Source organism: Peromyscus maniculatus, chromosome 22 (genome assembly GCF_049852395.1).
Source record: "Peromyscus maniculatus bairdii isolate BWxNUB_F1_BW_parent chromosome 22, HU_Pman_BW_mat_3.1, whole genome shotgun sequence".
NCBI classification, from domain to species: Eukaryota; Metazoa; Chordata; class Mammalia; order Rodentia; family Cricetidae; genus Peromyscus; species Peromyscus maniculatus.
The window spans coordinates 42,545,159-42,570,723 of NC_134873.1; the positions used below are offsets into that span (position 1 = coordinate 42,545,159).

General features: G+C 40.9%; 1 protein-coding gene and 1 long non-coding RNA gene across 5 annotated transcripts in view; one reads left to right on the forward strand and one right to left on the reverse strand.

Moving 5' to 3' along the window:
* Positions 1-25,565, reverse strand: part of Memo1 (mediator of cell motility 1) — a 102,058-nt gene that overhangs the window by 53,070 nt on the left and 23,423 nt on the right. The window lies entirely within an intron of this gene.
* On the forward strand, positions 4,199-8,458 carry LOC143270065 (uncharacterized). The gene is made up of 3 exons (XR_013046947.1): positions 4,199-4,307; positions 7,699-7,758; positions 7,917-8,458. It is a non-coding gene; the product is annotated as an uncharacterized LOC143270065 (long non-coding RNA).

Sequence of the window (25,565 nt, forward strand, 5' to 3'; positions counted from 1 at the left end):
TCAAGAGATGAAGGAAAACACAGGACAAGGCAAAAATACATCTTCAGGAACATTAAAAGAATCCAAAATTCTGTAATGAACAGCAACACAGCCAGGACAGGGAGAAAAAAAATCAGGATTCTGTGGTTATGGAAATCAGTTAACCTTGCAGTGACTACTTGTAGGGATGAAAAGCTCTGTGTGCAAGTACTTACAGACAAATAGATTGAGAGAAAACAGAAAAAAGCAAATGAAAACCACTCCAACAAGGACCTGAAAGGAGTTTTTCAACATATCTTAACATGAAACTTGATGACTGCTACGCTTCAGGTAGGACAGATTAGCCTTAGGAGCACAACCTTGGGCATTAACAATCACATTTTCATACCTCACGGCGGGGAAAGCTATCTATCAATATCATGTGAAAACCAACATTCAGAGAGTTAACGTTTCTAAAACTGTATCCACATAGACAGCAAATAACCTGAATCTAAAACTGCATTTTTGGTACCAATATAATTACCTTCAACATACAGAAAAGATGAGCACTTCCATGGTTAAAAGTTAAGTCGGGACTAGAGACAGTTCAGCTGTTAAGAGGACCTACTGCTCTTGCAGAGCCTGAGTTTGGTTCCCAGAACCCACATAGTGGTTCACAACCATACATAACTCCAGTTCCAGCAGATCCAACGCCCTCTGCTGACCTCTACAGGCATCAAGCTCATACTTGGTACACATACATACATGCAGGCAAAACACTCACACATAAAATAAAAATGAATAAATCTAATTTTCAAAAGCAAGGTTAAATATACAAAATAGTTTTTATTTCTATCTAGTAGCAGTAAATTTTTTTAAACTTATCTAAATATCTTCAAATAATACAACCCAATCCCCCAATCCCCCACCCTCCCCCACTCCCCACCCCCGGAGCTGAGGACCGAACCCAGGGTCTTGCGCAAGCGCTCTATCACAGAGCTAAATCCCCAACCCCTACAATTTTTAATTTTTTGGAGTGTGTATGTATATGTGTGTGTAATGGGGGGTGGGCACATGTGTCACAAGCGTGTGTGGAAGTTTAAAGGACAATTCTGTGGAGCTGGTTTCCCCCTTCCACCTTCATATAGGTTCCAAGGTTTGAGCTCTGGTCACCAAGCTAATGCAGAAAGTGCCTTTACCTGCTAAGCGATCTCATCAGTTCCAAATAGAAAATTTTTAAAGATAAATTTTAGATATAATTATTCATCACTACACTTGGGGGTAGGTCAGGATCATTTAATAAAATTCAACATCCATTCCTAATCAAAATTCTTTGAAGAGAAGGGAATATCCTAAATAAGGTAAACACATCTATGACAAATCTATAGCTACCACCATATTCAATAGTGAAAACCTAAATTCTATTATCCTAACATCAAACAAGGATGTCTACTCTCAACTCTTCATCTATTCATTTGTAAGCAAATGGCTCTTGGCTCTGTTTAGAGAGGGGAAAAGTGCACTTTTGAAGGACAAGCAGTTTCTATAATTTTCTCTACATAGTCACATTAAGTATGTATTACAGGCTAACAATCCTATAGTTAGCTCTACAAAACTCAAACCAGTATTTCATGCTAAGGAGAGTATAATTAAAACACTGGCATTTAGTTTTCGTAGCACAGTTTCAATCTATGGATATCAAAGCAACCTTTAAGCATATTAATTATAGCCTTTCTGAACAGTCCTGTTGACTATTAACAGAATGCAAGCATGAACATGATTCTACTATACCAAGATTAGACACAAGGTATGAGGTTAACTTGTGAAGGTCCATAATTAACACTCTTTTGTATGAAGTTCTAGCTTCCCCATAAGTACTGGGCAGTTAGTTAGTAAAACACTACATACAAAAACCACTATTAGTGGGACTGGCGATGGCTCCACTGTTAGGAGAACGTGTTTGTTCCTGCAGAGGAGCTGGCTAAAACACCCATACACATAAACCTAAAAATAAAATTCACTACTAGTATTAATGCTAAGTTCTTCATCTTCATACTGTTAATGCAACATTTTCTGATGTTCATTTTCCTGCAAATAAACAAGAACATTAGGGATGGGCAATTGGACTTCTTAATTAGCAGCTGCTGGACTCTTCCTTGCTGCCCTGGCTGCCTTGAAAAGAAGACTATCAGTTTCACAGCCAGCTGGACTACTACTCACCAGCCCCAGCCATCCAGAAAGAGAGAAATGTGGGATAAGACAAAGTGGAGCATAAGAATAAAAGGTGTGTGGGGCTAAAGGTGAGACACTTCAGGTCACCATGAATACCTTGAAACAAGTAGGAAAAGAGGGAGGCTGACCGCCCTGGCTCCTGAAGGTACAGCACCAGCCAGAACTGTACCAAACAGTTTACACCAATTTTTTCCTTTCACAATCCTGAATGAAATCTAGATGACCTTGAAAAATCATTTCTACTTTGGCCAGAGGGAAAGCACGTTCCCCTCACAGAGGGACTATAAGAAGCAAGCCATGACTGGCCCAACACAATGACTATTATGGGTACTAAGAGATGATGCTAAAAATTAGCTCAAACAAGTGGCCGGAATGGTCCAAACAGCCCTTCTGGGGCTACATAAGGCTGGTCAGGAGCAGTGAGCTAGCTGGGAGGCAGTCTCCTGTGCCGCTTCCCCTGAAACTGAAGCACCTGTTTCAACACAATGCTTCTCTAAGTGTCTTGCCTCCTTTCAGTAGTGTGGCTGAACTAGTCAGAGGGAGCTGGGAGAGGGCGGCGGCGGCGGCGGCGGCGGCGGCAGGAATAGCACAGAGCAGCAAATGGAGAAGTACCAGAATGGCAGTGGTGGTGACAACTGAGAGCCGGACAGATGCAGAGGCTTAAACAGCTCAAGCAGCGGCTCCGTGCTGCCTAGTAGCAGACCTGTGGTGTGCTCTGCTCCAGCCGTCCAGCCTCTGAGTTGCTCTCTCCCAAACAGCCCACTCTGCACCGGAATGTTTTGTTTGTTTTGTGGGGAGGGGGGTACGGACAACTGAAGAAGCAACTGAACAGTCCAAATGGTCAGGAAAGAAGAAGAGAAACAGAAAGAGAGACATGTGGGATAAGACAAAGTGGAGCATAAGAACAAAAGGTGTGTGGGGCTAAACGTGAGACACTTCAGGTCACCAGACTTTCACACCAATGACCACTGAAGGACTAAGGATTCCAATACCCCAAAACTGCATGAGGACTATAACCCCACAGGAGGCCTCTGCTGCTGCTGCTGCTGCTGCTGCTGCTGCTGCTGCTGCTGCTGCTGCTGCTGCTGCTGCTGCTGCTGCTTCCTTACTGCCACAGCTTGCAGATGCAAGACACCAATGCAAACAACAGCTGCTTAGAGGCCAACATCTGAAGACCAATATTCCCTTTGCCTACATACAACTTCTATCCGGATAGAGAAAACTACTCCTCAGGCAGCTCACTGAGATGGCATTTCATTATGAAAAGGAAGGCTGGTGGTATAGACAATGTCCTTGCTCAGCATATACAAGATTGTGGGTTCAATTCCCCAGCACCACACAATAACAATTAGGTAAGAAGGGCCATCATAACAAAGTAGTGTGTAACATTGGGACCTGAGAGCTGACAAAGGCAGAGTGCCCCAAATTCAAGCCCAGAATAATGAGATGAAGGCTGGCCTGAGGCATCAGCAAGACCACAGTACTGTGGGGGTGGGGGGTGAAGGGGTGGGAGGAGTTAAAATCTTCTCAACTTAAAGGGCTGGAGAGCTGGCTCAATGGTTAAGAATGCTGGCTGTTCCTGCAGAGGATCACAGCTGGGTTCTCAGCACCCAGGTTAGATGGTTTACAGTCACTAAAAACTCAAGCTATAAGGGATCGGGCACCCTCTTCTGGGCTCCACAAGCACCAGCATTCACATGCAAACACCCTCATTCAGACACATGTTTTTTAAAAAGTATTTTTAAAATTGTCTCAGAAAAGAACCATTTTTTTTAATTCTACTAGGTAAAAAAAGCAGGCTAAACAAATAATATGAACAAGACATCAAAAACAAAAACAAGCATAGTATTTTTTTCAACTAATTTGGATAGATCTGACATTCCAGAATGCTAAAAGCATGACAGAAACAACTGCTAAGTGGAAGCACAGCAGAGCACAAAGGCACAGGAACGAGAGGCAAACCAAAGGTCACTGGAGCTGATGCAATCCGCAAACCACCCTGAGTACCCAGGACCGGCCAACAGAGACACGGGGCTGGCCTAGTAAGATCGCTGCTCCCACCACGGACCTGACGCCATGGTGTATCTGCAAAACTTCACAGAAGGAGAGAAATGAAGGTGAGTCCTATTCTTGGGGAAATCCCTATCCTTTCCTAGAATCCCACACATCCCTTCTCATTAACCCTAAGTAAACACACATCCCCATGTAAGCCTGTCTGTCCATAATGAACTATACCAAATCCCAGCTCTCCAGTCAACATCTCTCCCCAGCAAACACCAAGAATTTCAGCACAATTAACAACTGCTTAAGGCCTCTCCCTCTCTCCCTTTTCAATTACAACATTTCCGTTGTTTAGTAATTTCACCAAGTATCCAACTTACAGGCAAAGGAATATACAAACGCCTTGGGCTTCCCAAGTGTCTTCTAGTTTCACCTTCTAATTTCACCTACAGCATCTCCAGAGCCACATTTAAACTTATTTTAAAAAGGAAAAGGAGGCCAGTGTGATGGCCCAGTGGGGAAAGGTGCTTGTCACCAAGCCTGACAACCTGAGTCTAACCCTCAGGACCACATGGTTAAAGAGAATCAACTTCTACAAGGTGTCCTTGGATCTCCAAACACACGCCAGGGCATGCATGCATCCACACACATACACATCAATAACTAAGTGTAATTTTAAAGAGGAGATGGGGCACAGATTATCATTTTTCCCCATTCAAGTTGGGCCAAGGCATGCAGACGCCTTACCAGTTAGGCCCACAATGTGTTCAAAACTGAGCAGTCCCAGGACTGGAAAGATGGCTCAGTGGTTTAAAGCATTTGCTGTTCTTGAAGAGAGCCTGGGTTCAGTTCCCAGCATCCATATCAGGTGGCTCACAGCCATCTGTAAATTCAGTTCCAGGGGATCCCATGTCCTCCTCTGGCCTCTGTGCGAACTGTTCACATGTGATGAACTTACTTACATGTAAGCAAAATACTTCTGTACATTTTATGACTTAAAAAACAAAAAACTAACCAGTCTCAATAAGGATTACTTCAGTCTCCGCCCAGTTCCTACCTAAGACCCTTCAAAGGCCAGTGGGGAGGGCAACAATGAGTATTCCTCCCTTGGAATCTCTCCCCTCTGACTTTTCTCCTTTTTCCTTAATAAATCTATTCTGCTCATTCCTTGTCCAAATTCTTCTTGACCATGAGATAATGAATTGGGAAGCCACTGGCTAAGGGTGGACTGGGTGGCCATTGATCACCTAGCACCCTAGCTCCCCAAGTTAAGCTTCCCAAGAGTTGAGAAAGGCCTGTCATTCTTTAAAGATAGATAGATAGGCAGGCAGGCAGGCAAGCAGGCAGGTAAGCGGATGGATGGATGGATGGATGGATGGATGGATGGATGGATGGATGGATGGATGGATGGATGGATGGATGGATGGATGGACAGACGGACAGACAAGTGGGTGAGTGAATGAACAAACAAACAAATAAATAAATAATAGGAAATGTCTTAAGTTTCCGCTATTCTGTCTTAGGAAGGCAAGCAATATTTAGTATATCTTTCTTTCTGAGTACCTCTTTCTCTTTAATCATCCTACATGAGACTATATCATAATATCTTTAATAAAATCCTCAACTCTACTTCATTATACTGGCTAGTCCTGAAATTCTATTCAGCATTCAAGACAAAATTCAGTTTTGTATAAACTAAGGTCCCAAAGGCTGAGGAACTCCTCAGGCTGCAAAGGGTACGAGCCTGGGTTATGTCTCTGTCCCCTTGTGTTTAACAAGTTAACAGAAACCCGTGCTTTCTTCAAGGTCTTGTAGCTGCTAAATGACAACTATGTGATGTCGAGTACGTCAATGTGACTTGCACATTGGTACACCCACTACTAACAATGACCACCACTAAACAGATGGGTTATTATTCTATGCTATAATTTATTAAGAGGCAGAATTGTTTAGGTTCATATTGGGGAGAGGGAAACATGCAGTAAAGTTCCATTAAGGGAAAACTAAGTCCTTCTGGTCAAGAGGATGAAATCTTTCTAGCTTGAGTGGAGACCTAACATTCCAAACTACTGAAAATCCAATGAGGCGGTCAATCACTTGGCAAAGGTTCTAACCCTCAAGAAAGTGGGGCCACCCTAAAAAGGTGGACTAACCTTAAGCCCTGATAAAAAAAGATAAGTAGAATAATTATCCCTGTAATGAGACATTGTACTTTTCCTCTCCAGAACTCTTGTCCTGCCTAGTACAGTCCCTGTAAGGCGCCAAGAGGCTTGGCTGGGTTTACCTATCTCAACAGAAACATGCAACTCTTCCTTTTTCCTTCTTCTGTCTTATTTTTTTATTAGTTCCTTGACAATTTTATACAATGTGTTTGTATCATATTCACCTCCTCTCCTACGACTCCTCTGAGATCCATCTCCCTTCCCCATCCCCACAACTGTGTGTGTGAGTGTGTGTGTGTGTGTGTGTGTGTGTGTGTGTGTGTGTGGCCTCTATGTATGTATGTGGACAATGTGTATAGTTGGAAGGTTTCTCCAGTCTCACTCAGCCCCAAGGTCCCACAGCCCCTTATAAAATAATCATTCAGAGGCTTAATATTAATTACCAATTGCATGGCCTATGGCAGGCTTTTCGCTAGCTAGCTCTTATAACGTGACCCATTTCTATTAATCTATAAGTTGCCGCGTAGCTGTGGCATTACCAGTAATTTTACATCTTGCTTCTCCTGGCAGAGCTGGCGTCTCTCTTCCCTCTCCGTTCTTCTTCCTGTCTCTCTCTTCAATTTCCCTCCTAGCTATAACCTTACTTGCCATCCGCCAAACAGCTTTATTTATCAACCAATCAGAGCAACACATATTCCCAGCGTACAGAAAGACATCCCACAGCACATGTGTTTGAAGTGTCCACCAGAAGATGTCTGATCCCCTGGAAATGGAGTTACAGACAGTTGTGAGCTGCCATGTGAGTGCTGTGAACCAAACCTCAGCCCTCTGCAAGAACATCAGGAGCTCTTAACTGCTGAGCCATCTTTCCAGACCATACTCTGTCTCTCTTTTGGATGCTGGCCAGACCCCTAGCACTCATTTCTTCCTGGTCGTTTGGGCTTCCTTACTCTTTCTCTACAGCTCTCTTCCCCTCCATGTGACTGATCTCCATGAGAGCTGAACTCAATCAAATGCTAGAGCCTTTCCCATTCTCTTCCCCATTCTACTCTTCCAGACAGTTGCAGAGATTTACTGAGCTAAATCCCCAACCCTGTGTTTCACTTTCAACCTCTTATTAAAGATAGTCCTTAAGCTTCCATTTGAATCTATTTTAAAATTATTTTACTAATGAAATTAAGAATTTGAAGATAGGATCTTGATTTCCTGGCATCATCTAGCAACCCAGATGGGACTCTCTCTAGCTCTGGATCTCCTTTTACTAGGAGTCTGCTTCTCTGCTTGTAACTGTCACTTTGAATAAACTTTAGCACTGTTTGACTTTCAAAATTTTCCTGCCTTTTAGTTCAATCAGTGGAGAAAATGACTCTGGTCCTGAACCTCTAGACAGTATTAATATGAAACTGTAAGTACTATAATTGTGAGTACATACATGTCTTTTCTAGATAATCCCAAGTCACTGTCACTAGGAGAGCTGCCTAGGGCCATCTAATTGCATTTTTACCACATCCAAATCTTATTTATCTTAGAGGTCAAAATGCCTGTAGGCCATTTCTTTTTCAGGTAGGCTTGTCACAACTGCTTAGACTAAAAAGGAATACCAGAGTGACTGCCAGACCACCTCTAACTTCATTATAACTCCATCCCCATGCTAAACAAATACAGCCACCCACCGCCATGACAGCTGACAATTGCCAGGCAACCACTGGACAGAAGAGAGGAAAGTGAGTCGCCACCTAGAAGCCTGGACATTCTCCAACCATTTCCAGGAAAAAACAAAAATGAATCTTCCTGCCATTTATCAGTCTATCCCTCTCCTTCATTTTTCACTCAGCATTTATGGGCTCTCAGCCCCCAAGAGCAGAAAAACTGACTTGCAAATTTATCTCCCACCTTATGGTCAAGAATAAAAGTCTACTTGCCTATGCAATTGGTGCCCAGTAATATTACTGATTCCAGGATTCTGAGAGGGGAATAAGAGGGCTCAGTTTGAAGGCAAACCTGGTAACACATGCTTCTCTCAAGCCATATTAGAAACTAAGAAATACCATCAGGGCAGTAACAGGGTATACATACAGAGCAGTAAAAACTGGCTTAAAGTGAGAAAAGACATAACATTACCACTAAAGACAATCTAATGACTTTCATTAAAAAAAAAAATCCTTAAGCAATCATTCTTACATAAAGCTTTGAAGATTTATTGATTTCAAAGTGTTTTATCTTGAAAAGATATCAAGAGATATTTACTGATTTTCAAAATTATTTGAGAACTTGATTTTTTTTTTAAATCAGAAGAATTGCTTGGGAAAATGGTAGATTATGTATCTGTGACAGGGAATGTACAAAATGAGCCTAGTACATTTAACTGGAAGTGACAGCTAATTTTATATATAAACTCTGTCTAGGCCACCCTGTATCCTGTATTTGATCAAATATTATTCAGAATCTATCTTTAAGGGTGTTTCTGGATGAAGTTAACATTTAAAATGTTCTTCCTAAAAAGTGAGTGACCCTTATCCAATTAGGTCTAAATAGAACAGTGGCTCTCAACCCGTGGGTTATAACTACTTTGGGGGTCGAATATCAGATATCCTACATATCAGATATTTACACTGAAATTCATAACAGTAACAAAATGACAGTTATGAAGTAGCAATGGAATAATTTTATAGTTGGGGTCACCAAAACATGAGGAACTGTATTAAAGGGTTGCAGCATTAGGAAGGCTGAGAACCACTGAGCTAGAACAAAAAAGTGATCTTCCTCAAAATAAGAGGATTCTCTGGCCTAAGTGCCAAAAAAAGCTGGAGCATCAGATTCTTCCTGTCTTCAGGTTCAACTGAAACCATGGCTCTCCCAGGTCTGAGTGAACCAGTCTTTAGACTATAGCTACATGATGAACACTCCTGGGCTCTTCCACTCTCATGGATTCTGAATCAGGCCTAACAACCATTGGCTATTCTGGGTAGCCAGCTGGCTGACTACAGACCTTAAGAGCTAATAGCCTCAAAAATTATAAGAGCCAATTCTTTATCTCAATCATTACCTATAGATAGCTCTCTTCTATACATAGCACATGCTCGCTCCCTCGACACACACACACACACACACACAAATGGTCAAAAAATATTACGCTGAAAAGCTGGATTAACCGTTAAGAACACTAGTCTTCTAGATAGCCCAGGGATCTAGGATAAAGCTCAATACTACTGATGTAAAAAAAGAAAAGTAGTGATAAGACTATCCTAATGATATTATGCTATACTATCAGTATGTTGTTCATCCACCATCATGGAACTCCTGCAGCAGATGGGAACAAATACAGACCCACAGCCAGACATTATTCAGAGAGAGAGAGAAATCTTGGAACACTCAACCCTAAATGGGAGGTCTCCAGCAAATCCCCTCCCCTCAGTGCCCAGGGAACCCCTATGCGGCAGAAGAGGATAGATGTGGCAGAGGGGATGGAAACAAGCAAACAAGGTCCTCTAACTGGACATGAGCGGAGCGCTTAGGAACTCACAGAGGCTGAGGCAGCACACACGGTGACTGCATGATATGCTCATGTCTTCAGTGTGTATTTCATGGCTTCCAGTTCAGTGTGTTTCTGGGTTTCCCGAGTATGGGAACGATACTCTAAATCTTCTGCCTTCTCTTGGGTTCTTCTCCTTCTGTTGGTCTGTCTTGTACAACTTCCATGTGATAGTTTTTGTGTTGTCTCATATTTTACTGTTATATTTTAATATTAAAAAATAAAAGCACACCAGTCTTCTTCCAGAGCACCTAGGTTCAGTTCCCAACATCCACATGACAGCTAACCACCTCCAACTCCGCAGGCACCCAGCATGCCCAAGTGATACACAGACATGCACGCAGACATCATACACAAAAACAAATAAAAACCACACAAATTCTTAGTCACGCCAAAAGAACTGGGAGACAATTTAAAAAGTTTCAATTGGTTAAAGATGACACAATCATCAAATCTTAAATCTGAGAGTTTATAGAATACTAAGAAGTGTTCTCAGCCCGACATATTGGCACAAACCTTTAATGTCAGAGATTACACTCAGGAGGCAGAGGCAGGCAGCTCTCTTGTGAGTTCCAGGACAGCCAGAGTATATAATGAGACCCTATCAAAGGGACAGAGAGAATCATTCAGACTCTCTCAGGAAGAAGGCTTCTGGACTAGATTAACATTTAAATTGCTCTCTAAAAGTGTAAGTGGCCCTCATACAAATAGGTCTAAATAAAACAAGGCTGATCCTCTTCAAAGTGAGAGAAATCTTCAGATAGGCAGGCTGACAGAGAAATCTAAAACCTACATAGCAAAACAAACAATTAAGTAACAAGATACCATTCAGAAAAATCTCCACTAGCTATACTTTTTTCACATCTATTTATTTATTTTATAAGGAAGAGCTCATACTTTGACATGCAAAGAAATTACAACAAAAAAGTTTATAGGGCTGGAGAGATGGCTCAATGGTTAAGAGCATTGATTGCTCTACCACAGGTCCTGAGTTCAATTCCCAGCAACCACATGATGGCTCACAACCATCTGTGATGAGATCTGGTGCCCTCTTCTGGCCTGCAGTCATACTTGCTGTATACATAATAAATAAATCTTTAAAAAAAAAAAAAAAAAAAAAAAAAAAAAAGTTTATAAAAGTTTAAATATCGCCGGGCGGTGGTGGTGCATGCCTTTAATCCCAGCACTCAGGAGGCAGAGCCAGGCGGATCTCTGTGAGTTCGAGGCCAGCCTGGGCTACCAAGTGAGTTCCAGGAAAGGCGCAAAACTACACAGCGAAACCGTCTTGAAAAAAAAAAAAAAAAAAAAAAAAAAACAAAAAAAGTTTAAATATCAAATAAGTTGATGAGTTTATCATCTTATTTACATGTTTATTTATAATGAAATTTTAGATTAATGTCACAGATAATTCAATTTTCCTAAAACTGCCTTTCCCTTGTATCAGAAAAGTTACTAGATTCAGTTAATCAATTAATAAACTATATTAAATACATAAACTTTCTGGCAATATTCCTGATCTCTAACATTTAAACTGCAAGTTGTACATTAGACTTACTGTTAAGTGAATAGACAGGCTACCAAGCTATATATAGAATGATCTCATGTTTATACACAAAAACAGAAAAAAAGTTTAAAATTATAGGCAATTTATTTCAGCTTCACATTTACCTATATTCTATAAATCTATAATGTGAATTATTTTATATTTCTTAATAGTAATCAATTTATAGGCAGTTGGCAAAGTAATTAAGAAGTGGCCCCATGTGCCCTTTGCCCAGTTTCTCCAGTGGCAACATCTTACGTAAGTATTCAACATCAACAGCAGGAACCTGGTGTCGGTCCCCTAGCTACAGGGACACGTGCCATCTATGCACATGTAGCTGCGCCTGGGTAAGACCCAGGACTCTTCCACCACAGATACCCCTCTGGGTTACATCTGCTCCCCCTGCTCCCTTTCCACCAATACCTCACAACCAGTTCTGTTCTCAGTCACCATAATTTTGTATTTGGAGAATATTCAGAGAACATGAACTTTTTGTTTTTTCAGACAGGGTTTCTCTGTTTATCCCTGGCTGTCCTGGAACTTGCTCAGTAGCCCAGGCTGGCCTGAACTCACAGAGATCCACCTGCCTCTATCTCCCGAGTGCTGGAATTAAAGGCATGTGCCACCACTGCCCGGCTTCTGTCTTTTTAACTTTGTAACTGTGTTACAACTCAGTCTATAGACCAGGGTGGCCTTGGCCTCGGCCTCGAACTTACAGATATCTGCCTGCCTCTGCCTCTCAAGTGTTGGGATTAAAGAAGCCCGGCACCACCACCCTTGCCCAATACTTTAATGACTTAAATTTGACTCCCAAATGCACAGTTCCTATATTCATCTAGCATCTCAAACAAAAAAGCATCAGTAAACACATGAAGTGTCTATGGAGACAGAGTATATCATTTGATATTACAGAGCCAAATAAATATTAAACCAACTGAATCTGTTGTTTATCATGCTGCATGCCAAACAGAGAAACAAACAAAGCTCAGAGTAACAGATACAGGTAGTAACATCCATAAAGAAATATCATTTCAAAATTACATACATGGCCAGGCATGATGGCACTTGCCTTTCATCCTAGCACTTAGGAGGCAGGTGGATTTCTGTGAGTCTGAGGTCACCCTGATCAGCATAGTGCATTCCATGACAGCTAGAGATACAGAATGAGACCTGCTCCCAAAACAAGAAGAAAAACGTACAAGCACTGCACAGACTTGGGTGTAGTGGCACATGTATGTATACTTGTGTACTACTTGAATCAAGACAAATAGTTCTTACACTACTCTTGCTGTAGCTAATTTCAATTACGTTAATAAGCATTTTTCCTGAAATTAGTGTCCTACAACTCAACACTGGGGAAAAGATAATGTAGCAAAAGAAAAAAAAAAAAGCAATTCTCAATTCAAAACTTATAGGACAGGAGAGATGGTTCAGCAGGTTAAAGGTTCCTATCACCAAGCTGGTGACCTGAGTTTGATTCCCCAGGACCCACATGATGGAAGGAGAGAACCAACTCCCTCAAAATAGTCCTCAGATCATCAGATGTGTGCTCTCTCTCTCTCTCTCTCTCTCTCTCTCTCTCTCTCTCTCTCTCTCTCACACACACACACACACACACACACACACACACACACACACACCAAATGAAATTTTTCAAATGGCAAAATTTTAAGGCTGGGTGTAGTGACATATGCCTTTAATCCTAGAAGCAGGTGGATCTCTTCGAGTTTGGAGCCAGCTTGGTCTACATAAATGAGTTCCAAGCCAACCAGCACTACATATTAAAACCTATCTCAAAAAAATGAAATTTTAAATGGAAAAATTTAAATACAGGGTATAGGGAGATGGCTTAGCAGGTAAAATATGACTTTGCAAGTGTAAAGACCAGAATCTGGATCCCCAAAAATGACATGGAAGTAATGCAGCTATGGTGGCCCGCCTGTAATCTCAGAATGAAGGGGGGAGAGAAGATTCATCAGAGCAGGCTGGCTAACCAAAAGAGCAGAAACAGCAAGCTCCCAGGTCAGTGAGAGCCCCTGCCTCAACACATAAAGACAAGAATAACTGAAAAAGACATTCACATGCACGTGTACATATATTTACATGCACACACACAGAATAGAATTTAAACTACAAAGACACTAATGAACAGCACTAGCAAGCTGGAATTAAAAGCCTTCCAGATGGCCACAGCAGCACACTGTAGTCCCAGCTACTCAGGAGACTGAGCAAGGTCAAGTTCAAGACCAACCTGATCAACAACAACCAGACATCCTCCATAGTCTTGGACTCGTTAATACTAGGTCTCCAATTGATAGCATTGTCTGGGTAGGTTTAGATATGGCCTTGATGGTTGAGTATGTCACTGGGGGCAGATTTTAAGGTTTCAAAAGCTCTATGACACACCAGTTCACTCTCTCAGCTGCTACTCCAGTCACTATGTCTGCCTGCTGCCATGCTTCACCACCATGATGGTGACGTGATGGACTCTGATTACCCTGAAACTGTAAGTTCAAATAAACTGTCCTTTTGTAAGGTACCTTGGTGTTTTATCACAGCAATAGAAAAGTAATCAATACACCATGTCTCTCAAAGCAGAAAGTGTAAGAATAAAATTTGGTTACATACATTTCCAATTTAGACAATATAATTCTGATCCATAAAGAACTTAATTTTCAAAAGAGAGAGCCACAGTAGCACAGGCAGAAGGATCAGGAGCACAAGATCAACCTTAACTACACAGAAGCTCAGGGCCAGCTTGGGCTACAGGAGACTTTATCACAAGAAAAAAATAAAAGAACTTATCAAAATCAGTAAGATGTTTAGAAAATTGACTAAGTATAAGTAAATATAGAAAATTTCTAAAGACTCAACATTTGACTTTACTAGGATTACAAATTGCCTTGATAATTTGCTTAGGAACATAAAATACAGCCTTTTCCTTCTAGAGTTATTGGGGGGGGGGGGCTGAAGACAGGAATTCTGTGTAGACCCAGCTGTCTTTGCTATGTAAATCAGCCGGCCTCACCTCAGGGATCCACCTGTCTCAGCCTGCCACCACACCAGGCTCCTTTAGGAGTTCCAGTGTGCCATTTCACAATGAAAGTCAACACCAGACTCTCACTGGAACTTAAGTTCCAAGCTGGGCACAGCACTCAGAAAAGCTGTGGCAGGAGGATCACAAGGTCAGCCTGAGCCACAGGATCAGTAATTTAATAAATACATCACAAAACATGGTCTGAACCCCTAGAAGATCTGATTTTTAGGCTGGCCAGCAGCCAATAATATAGCTTCACAAGCCAGGCAGTGGTGGAGCATGCCTTGAATCCCAGCACTCAGGAGACAGAAGCAGGTGGATCTCTGGAGTTCGAGGCCAGCCTGGGCTACAGAGTGAGTTCCAGGAAGGCTTCAAAGCTACACAGAGAAACCTGGTCTCAAAAAAAAAAAAAAAAGATAGTTTCAGGGGCAGGGGGCACTACTCAAAGCAGAAATGAGGTCTAGACAAACAGTGTCCAACTGGCCCTCCCATTTATCTTTGTTATGCAGCTTTAAACTGGTCAACAGCATCAATTAAAGGGAGCAAAAACTAAAAATCATGTCATGTCAAAGCATTAGAGCAAAAGCACCCATCAGAATCAATTTCATATACAAACTCCAAATATTCTTCCTTCTTTTTTAAAAATGATTTATTTGTATTTTATGTGCATTGGTTTTGGAAATTATTGAGGTCCAGCCTCTTTGTTTTCCTTCCCAGGGGCCCAGAAGAGACACTACTAACAGCAGGCAGGGGTAATCTGGAGGGAAAAGAATCTAAGAACACTGTGCTCTTTTGTTCATCTACTTTATTCCTCGAAGACAAAAGTCTGTCTACACAGTTTCAGTTCTGTTCTCACATCCTGCTCCTCCTCTCTGTCCCTTTTCCTCCTGTCCTATCCCAGTTCTAAGTTCTTTTCGCCTCATCCTCATCTTCATTTCTTGGTTCTATCCCATTACTGTTCCAGAACTGGTCTCAGCCCTACCAGCAGCCTGACTCTTACAATACAATACTAAGCTTCCAAGGTTCCTACCAGAGCTGTGATAGTCAGCTTTATTTGCAATCCAAAAGGGGAGTGAATAGAGGAGGTGGGGTCAGATAAGGCCTGGAATAAGTCAGACAGGGAATTTATGTGCTCAAAATATATTCTTATAAGTGATTAGATGAAATGTTACAAGTCTATCATAAATATGCCCAAACTACAATCTTACAGGTGGTTAGGTAAGAGTCTATAAGTCACTATAATAAAACTGCCTCTACTTTCCTAGGATGACATACACTGACACTTCTGATCAGAGCTAGGAAACCTGTCTCATAACTACATTGCACTTGGTATGCAAAAAGCCCTTTTGTTCTGACTCAACTGCTCTGGAATGCCATTTGTGCTGTGAGAAAAAGGAGGGTCTTGAGCTTCATTTGCACAAGAAACAAAGCTATGCCTAGGAGGCAGGTAGTGTCTCCCTAAGGGTGTTTACCTTAATTCAGAAGACAGCATTTCTGACCTGTTTTTTGACCTTGGATGCTTGAGAAGAACTTCAGATAAAATACACTGTTAAACGTTCTTGGGAAGCCAGGTGGTGGTTCATGTCATTAATCCAAGCACTCAGGAGGCAGAGCCAGGCAGATCTTTGTGAGTTCGAGGTCAGCCTGTTCTACAGATCGAGATCAAGGACAGGCACCAAAACTACACAAAGAAAGCCTGTCTTGAAAAAAAACAAAAAAAAAAGTTCTTGGGGAAGTTATGAACACACTTGAAATTCATAGCAGAAGATAGTTGATATATTAAAAGCCAAATAACACCAAATATTCCTTGAATTTTAGCTTCTCTTCCAAAGGAATTCCTTGATCCTTCTAGGTATAGCTTTATCATATACAGCTGAATCTCTATTTCATATTCCTGCAGCCCATAGCACACATTGTTATTTTGCCTGTATGTCTGTCTGTGTGAGGGTGTCAGATCCCCTGGAACTGGAGTTACAGACAGTTGTGAGCTGCCATGTGAGTGCTGGGAATTGAACTTGGGTCCTCTGGAAGAGCAGACAGTGCTCTTAAAAGCTGAGCTATCTCTCTAGCCCTGTTCCTTCCTTTTTTTAAAAAATTGATTATTTGGGAATCTCACATTATGCACCCCAGGACCCCCTGAAAAAGTCCATTTTGTGTTGTCCATTGGAGCATGGTCAAACTCCTAGTGGCCAACCCCCAAGGAAAGGTGTGTCTTTCTCTACCTGCATCCCCACCAGAAGCCAGCAACTGTGGAGAGCCCTGTGGTATTGGGCAAGGGGTGAGGCCAGCTCTCCCACACCCAGGCATGCACAAGGTCAACTCCCAAGTATCTTCTGCTTGTAAAGCCACAAGCAAAAGCCAGAAGAGAAAAGCGTCTGCACTGACAAAAGTCCATGTCTGAGTCTATAATGGGAAGTTCACTCTCTAGAATAATCTCAAGACTCAATCTCACCAAATTCTAACAAATTTGCTCTCCAAATACACACTAGATTAAGCAACAATTTAGAAAGGAGAAAGGGATTGGGAGGGGGGGAACAGATACAATAACATCTAAAAGAAATTACAAACACACAAAGTTGTTTTGTTTTGTTGCCAGCAGTGAGGATGGAACTAAGGGCCCTGCTCATGCAAGACAGGATCTCTACCAAATGGCTCCATCTCTCCAAAGTCTTTAAATAGGCACATTTCTCATTTCTCAAACCTAAAGAACTGAAATTATCAAAAAAAGAAAAAAATTACATGAATAAAAGCTAAACAAAAAGATCATAATAGTGTATCTAAATATTCCAGAGCAAATTCTGTTAAGTGTTTAAATGAGTATCTACTATATTACAAATAAATACCACTATCTCATTTATTGGGGGGGGGGGAGAGCACAAATGTAAAGTTAAGCCACCTTTCCAAAGTTACTATAAAATGATGCTCTGATTAAAAACGCTAAGGACAGTCAGGTCTAACCCAGTACTGAGGAGCACAGGAAGGAGGAATGCCATGAACTCAAGGCCAGCCTAGGTTAAGTAAGAGGATCCTCTTTAAAAAAAAAAGTGGGTAGAGAGAAAATGAAGGGGGGGAGGGAAAGAAACATAAGTTAGGGCTAAAGACAAAGGCAAAAATTGCTAGCTATACTCCAGTTGTTAAGTTGTCTCACAAAGCAATGTTTGACAATTGTAAACCCATCTTACATCTGTCAGTGGGTTGAACAAATGAGTAAATGAATCATCAGGATGTGTGTGAGCTAGGTTTCCTACTGTTGAAGATGTTACAGACAAGCAAGAAGTGCTGCATTATAGTTTAAATAATGAGTATAAACTCAGATTTAGTTTAATATATGCACAAATGGATAAAGAATTAGAGATGTTTATGTATGAGATATTGTAAATGAATATAGTTCCTATCCTCTATCCACTATTCAGGCTTCTAAAAGCAGTACACTCTGTATTCATAGTCACCAAGTGCCCAATTTCTAGTTTCTGAACACGATTTCCCAGTGAAATAACTTCTGGGAGAGAAAGGTTGCAGTGTATGACGAGGGCAGCGTACAAGGAGAACTAGTAGAGTCAGTACAAGACAAGGGAAACTTAAACTCTAAATGATGCAACACATCAAAGGGATGCAGGGACCAATCTAAAAAATGTTCCTAATAGCTGACAATAGAAAGATCTGAGCACAAAACACATACACAAACCTCAATCTATATGGCATTAATAAGTGATAGAATAAAAAAGTGGGAGAAAAGCCAGGCAGTGGTGGCAGAGCCAGGCGGATCTCTGTGAGTTCCAGGCCAGCCTGGTCTACATACAGAGCGAGATCCAGCACAGGCACCAAAACTACACAGAGAAACCCTGTCTTGGAAAGAAAAAGAAAAAAAGTATCTAGGTACTTCCCTCTCCAAAGTGTGAGCTGAACTTTAATGACACACATCCAAAGACTAGAATATGGAAATGGAAAGAAAGTAACTTTATACAGCAGGGAAACATGGAAAAAATACTCATTACCTAAACCAAAGGTCAAGGTTAACTTCACCAGGACATGTATTATGTATCCTCAAAATATAATTAAGTCATTTTGCCTCTGTACTATTTATTCCCAAATTCTAGAGCTCCAATCTAGTCATGAGAAGAGGGAGAACCTCATACAACATTTAGCAAAATACTTGACAATAATTCTTGAAAACTTATTCAGGCAAGACAGTACACATGCCTGTAATTCCAGCAGTGAGGTAGCTGGAACAATAGGATCATAGTTCAAGGACAGACTGAGATACCTGTAAAATACCAGTCCAGATGGGTAGTGGTGGCGGCGCACGCCTTTAATCTCAGCACTTGGGAGGCAGAGGCAATCGATCTCTGAGTTTCAGGCCAGCCTGGTCTACACAAAGGAAGAGCTAGTTCCAGGACAGCCAGGGCTACACAAAGAAAACCTGTCTCAAAAACCCTCAAACCAGGGGGTGGGGGTGGGGGGAACGGACAGATGGGACACGGAACTAGTAATAAGCATGACCAGCTCAAAATTCTAGGGTTTTTTAGAATGAGGATAAATATCAAAGCAAACATATACTGTCACATGTACAAGTCCACAAACACACACTAAATAAATAAAAACATAACAACAGAAGTAATAATCAAAAAATTACTTCCAACATGCATATAAACAAATAGCAATGGTTTTACCTTTTTTATTTATATGCTTATTTTTCATCAGAAATTAATATTCCTTTTTTTTGGAGAATGAAATCTTCTTCTTAGGCCATTTTGAGTAACCATTGCCTGGGAACACAGATTTAGGCTACCCAAATTCCAATGTACCAATGTGGAAGTAGTTTCAGTAAGTTTTATACAACACAAAGTCGTAAGTCAAAGCAAGTTTATAATACATTTTTGGGTACCACAGAGAGGCAGTTACAGCAAGATGGAGAAAGCTTGCCTTTTTTTTTTTTTTTTTTTTTTTTTTTTTTTTTTTTTTTTTTTTTGGTTTTTCAAGACAGGGTTTCTCTGTGTAACTTTGGAGCCAGTCCTGAAACTCCCTCTCTAGACCAGGCTGGCCTCGAACTCAGAGACCCTCCTGTCTCTGCCTCCCAAATGCTGAGATTAAAAGCGTGTGCCACCACCACCCAGCAAGAAAGCTTTTTATAGGCCTAAGATGCTGAGGACATTCTTAGCTTTGGGGATGATAGAGTCTATAAGTTACAAGATATTAGAAATTAGTATTCTTTATTATACTTCTTTTGAACATATTTAGAATTGTACTTATTCATCTATTAATAGAAAGCTTCATATTCTGGAGGCAAATTTTTAGATCAGAAACCCCAATGTACAAGTAATGTTGAACTAGTAGCTTAGTAGAACAAAACTACTAAAGTCTTTAATTATTAGTAAATATAACTGTTACTTTTATTGATATCAGGACACCCTGGATGCTGGGAATACAAAACTAATAGTTGTGATGTCACCTTTGAGCAACCAAAATCATGTCTTCCAAATATTCTCCTCACTAACACATTGACTTGAATAGTTTTTACAAATGTCTGTGATGTACCAGTGCTATTTCCAGTTATGCAAATGTCAGTAAAGATAAAGAAATCTATATTCCCATGCAGGTAAACTCTAAAGGAAAACAGGTAGACAGCAAGTAAATACTCTCACCTTGAATTATAATTTAAATACCATTAAAAAGGAAAACTATTTGTCTCACTGCTATTCTGTATGCAGTAGAGGAAAGGTAACTACTTCCAAAAAGTAAAAGTAGGTTATTTTTAATGAGACCTCAGAGGCTGTGGAAGCATGAAGAAACTGCAGGGACCCATGTAAAAGCCAAACTGAGGTTCACATCTGTAACTTCAGTCCTAGTGAGGGTTCAGGAACAAGCAAATCCCTGGATCTCATTTGCCAAACAATCTAGTTCAATCAATGAGCTCCAGATTCAACAAAGGAACCTATCTAAGGCAATGAGTAATTGAAAAAGATATCCAACAATGACCTCTGACCTACACACACATAAGTAAATAAACATGGTGAACCAAGGGAAAGAATAATAAAGACAATTAATTTAAGATAGGCAAGCAAAGGCCAAATGGAAGCTTTAGTCATAAACTTAAGTACAACAGAGAAATTGCTGAATGTTTCAAGGTACTGTCTTAGTCAAGGTCTACTGCTGTGAAGAGACAACCTTCACAACACTGCAACTCTTACAAAGAAAACATTTCATTGAGGATGGCTTACAGTTCAGAGGTTTAGACAATTATCATCATGGAGGGAAGTGGCGAAGTGCAGGCAGGCATGGTGCTGGAGAAGGAGCTGAGAGTTCTACATCTGGACTGACAGGCAGCAGGAAGAGATAGAGGTACTGGGCCTGGCTTGAACATTTGAAACCCCAAAGCCCGCCCCCTGTGACACAGTTCCTCCAACAAAGCCACACCTACCCCAACAAGAGTGCCACTCCCTAAGCATTCAAATGTTAGTCTATGGGGGTCATTCTTATTCAAGTCACAACAGGTAAACAGTCACATTATCTGATTTATATTTTTTAAGTTTTAAGATATAGGGCTGAAGAAATGGCTCAGTGGTTAAGAGTACTGGATGCTCTTCCAGAGGTCCTGAGTTCAACCCCCAGCAACCACATGGTGGCTCACAACCATCTATAGTGGGAGCTGATGGCCTCTTCTGGTGTGTGTGTATACATAATAAATAAAAAAATCTTTAAAAAAAAAAAATTGAGAAAGCCAGCTTGGGCTTTCAAATTTAAAAAAAAAAAGGGGGGGGGGGCTGGAGAGATGGCTCAGAGGTTAAGAGCACTGACTGTTCTTCCAGAGGTCCTGAGTTCAATTCCCAGCAACCACATGGTGGCTCACAACCATCTACAATGAGATATGGTGCCCTCTTCTGGCCTGCAGGCTGAACACTCACTGTATACATGATAAATAAAATCTTTTTTTAAAAAAAGATATAAAATTGAGACAAGTACAGTAAGAAAATATGATCTTATAACACATAAACTTTGCTATCACTTATTCAGAAAATTGGTATCAGACAAATAACAACTAGTCAGATGAGTCACTATCATTCATGAAGCATTCTGTGAACTCCTGCTCTGTGCAGAAGATGCTCCAGGTGCTAGAAATACAAAATTCATAGTGGTAATGTAACCTTCTACTGTGAGCAGTAGTTTTTTTTTTTTTAAAGTAATAACGATGATCTCATCTTCTACTCTCAATAATCCAGTTTTCTTTCTCGAGGCTCAAAGCAGCAGACATCTAACTGTGCTGTGTACTACAACTATTTTTGAATTCTTTTTTCCAAAGCTATCTGGGTCTCACATTTACAGAATTCTACTTCAATGGGTTTCTCATCAGTCTTTACCTCAAGAAGCTGGAAAATATATCAAAATCAGCTGTGACATAAATTACTCTTCCCATAGTCCCTTTGAGAATTATATCAAAATAAGCCACTGTAATTAATGGAAGGGATATGTAGTCTTGCACAGTGTATACTGAGGGGGAAGAATAGAGAAAGATTAAAACTGAGAACCATGGCCTGGAAGAGAGACAGCTCAGCAGCTAGGAAAACTTACTGCTCTTCAGAAGAACCCAAGTTTGGTCCTACCACCAACATCAGACAGCTCACTATGCCTGTAACTCTAGCTCAGGAAAACCAACATATTCGTGTGCATCTACCCACACACAGATACACATAATTAATTTTTTTTTAATTTAAATACCTAAAAAAGAAAAAGCTGGTAACCACTACAATAAAGAACTCTAGCCAGGAGCAGTAGCACACAGTTTTAATTCCAGCACTAGAGAGGCAAAGGCAGGTGAATCTGAATTGGAGGCCAGCCTTCTCTTCATAGTGAATTCCAGGACATCAGGAACTATGTAAAGAAACTGTCATAAAAATTAACTAATTGATTAATTAATTATTAGAAGAGTTCTAAAGGGCTAGGGTTGTAGTTCAAAGGTAAAGTATTTGCCTTTCAATAGTTTTCCATGAGAAATGCCCTCCACGGGCTCAAATATATGAACACTTGGTCCCCTGGCTGATGGTGACGTTTGGGGAGATTATGGGACCCTTAGAAGGGCCAGCCTTCCTAGAGGAAGCATGTCACTAGGGTTAGGCCTTGAGAGTATACAGTTTCACCCAGCTTTGAGTTCTTTCTCTCTGTTTCATCTCTAAGGTTGAAAATGTGATCTCCTCTCTGTGGAATCATAAACTAAAATACTTTCTTTCATAAATTGCTTTTGGTCATGGTGTTTTATGACAGCCAACAGAAAGTAACTAATACCCCAGTATGGACAATCCTTAGCACTCAAAAAGAAAACGCTGGGCATGGTGAAATACTTTTGTAATCCCAGCACTCAAGAAGCTGAGGCAGAAGGATTACTAAGAGTTCAAGGTTCAAAGCCAGCCTGGATTACACAGCAAGACTTGTCTGAAAATAAGAAGAAAGGGTTTGAGTTTGGTTTATTGGTTTTGTTTTTCCCTGCAATGATGGATTAATGGCATGTCTCGGGCATGCTGGACAAGTGCTCCGCCACTGAAGCACATCCCTAACCTCTCTCCTCTCCTTCTATGTAACTGCCAATAAAGAAGGTAGCTTTTTATAGTGGGGGGGGGGGGTCAAAACAGGCTTCATCTGTGAAACAGTCCTGGCTGTCCTGGAACTCACTCTGTAGACCAGGCTGGTCTCAAACTCAGAGATCCCCCTGACTCCCAAGTGCTGGGATTACAGGCATGCACCACTACCACCTAGCTCAGAAGTAAGCATTTTTAAATTCAGGGGTTCTCAAAGCACATCTCTTCGGGATCCCCAAGACACTTCCAGGAAGTACAATTTTCATTAATTATACTACAGGTCAAATTTTTCATAATACTGAAACATTGTGTGTTGCCTTCCCTGGACTGGTATTTGTCCTGACATTTCCTTGACAACCTTGGAGGACATCTGAACTTCAGATGTCCTATGAGCAGATGCAAAAAACTGTAGTAATACTCACTGCATCCTTCACCACCGTAACTTCACCTAACGGTTCACACAGGAAATGTCCTTGATAAAGCTGGAAGTATTACACAGTCAATCTCAATCCTTGGTGCACAGCTTTTCATAGTCCACACACTAAAACAGGAGAGGGCTATGTCAAGGAAGGCATGACTGAGCTGCCAGGAACTAACCACTACAAACACCACCATTTTTCTTGAGAGAACAACTGACAGATGATGGTTACTTCATCTTGGGTATTTAGCAGACATTTCCTTGAAAATGAACGAAGAACCTGTCCCATCAAAGGAAAAGCTGACAGTATTTATTGCTAAATTACACACTTCAGACTTTGGATTCTGCAAAATTTGCTCCTACCGCTATGGGTTCAACAGCTTCCCGAGTCAGAAATGTCCTCACGAGAATGGTGATAGTAAAGAGTGATCTCTGACAATGAGCAAGGAATGTGTAAACAATTAGTCGATCTTGTAACTCAAGGAATAAACATTTTCCAAATGACTAAGGCATGATGTTTGAAGAAAACTTTGGCTAGACGAAAGATTAATTCAAAATAGAAGGCCACAAACTGATCTTAATAAAAATGAAGTATTAAAGCTCCACTACTGTGACTTCAAATTCTACCCTGCAATCAATTCTTAAGTAACAACTCTTAGGGTGCACCATCTTGCCTCTGTTGACAGTTCCACATTATATGAAATGCTGTGTAGTAATCAGTCAACAGGATGCAAATACTAGGATGTTTAAATGGAAACTACCATTGGTTGAGTTTCAAGGTGGCATCAAAAGACATGTGGAAAGTCTTTAAAAAACACTTTGCCTTTTCCAAACACTTACCTACATGGGGCCAGACACTACCAACGGGCCTCAAGAAAAACAATGTATCACAAGAGGATCAATAAGGGAATCCAGCTGTTTCACATTTGTGAAAATATAAATTAGGATAAACTTTAACCATTGTTGTCAAGATCATTATTTAGGTTTAAAATGTCATTTCAATTAACAGGTGTTCTGTCATTTCTTAAATACATTAAAAGCAAGTATCTTTGCTGGGTGATGGTGATGCACACCTTTCATCCCATCATTCAGGAGGCAGAGGCAGGCAGATCTGAGTTCAAGGCCAGCCTGGTCTACAGAGTGAGTTTCAGAACAGCCAAGGCTACACAGAGAAATCCTGTCTCCAGGGGAGAAGGGGGAAGAAGCTATCTTTAAGGTTTTACAGTTTTAATTTCTATTTTGGTGAAGATCAAATAACATTTTATCTGAATACCTGTGTTCCTCTGAAGATCCTGAAAAGATTATCATAAGCAGAATAGATTCCCTATTTATAAAGTAAACAGATCTCAAATTATTAAAATTAGTAATTTACAAAAAGACCAAGTTATGAAACAGCTAATTGATTATACTATGTGCTAGAAAGGAGGAAATAATGACTTATGCTCACATATACTTGAAAACACAAACACCAGGCAGAGATCTAATCCATAAAAGCAACCACCTGATAGAAAGAGAACACTGAAAGGGTATAAAAATGAGATGGGGAGGGGAGTGTGCTGGGAATACGGCTCAGTAAGTAAAATCCTTATCATACACACAAGGACCCAGGTAAAAGGCTAAGCTTGCTGGAGAATGGGCTTTGTAATCCTATAACTGGAGAGGGAAGGACTCTCCTGAGAGTGACTCATCTGCAAGTGTACTCTAATCAGTGAGCTCCAGGTCCCAAAATGAAACCCTGGGGGTGAACAGTGTTAGGAGAGATCCTAAGGAACAGTACTTGAGGGTGGGCGACCTCTCAACTTACACGCAAATACATAGATGTGCAAGATGTGCGCGCACACGCGCACACACACACACACACACACACACACACACACACAAAGTGGCTTCTCAATGAATAACATAAAGCATGTATACATCAATTCATCCATTTTATTTTATGAGTCTGGGTATTTTACCTATATGTCTGTCTGTGTACTACATGCATGCCTGGTACCCAGAGAGGCCAGAAGAGGGTGTCAGAATCCCCAGAACTTTAAGTACAGATGATTATGAGTCATCATGAAGATGCTGGGTATTGAACCCAGGTCCTCTGGAAGAGCAGCCAATGATCTT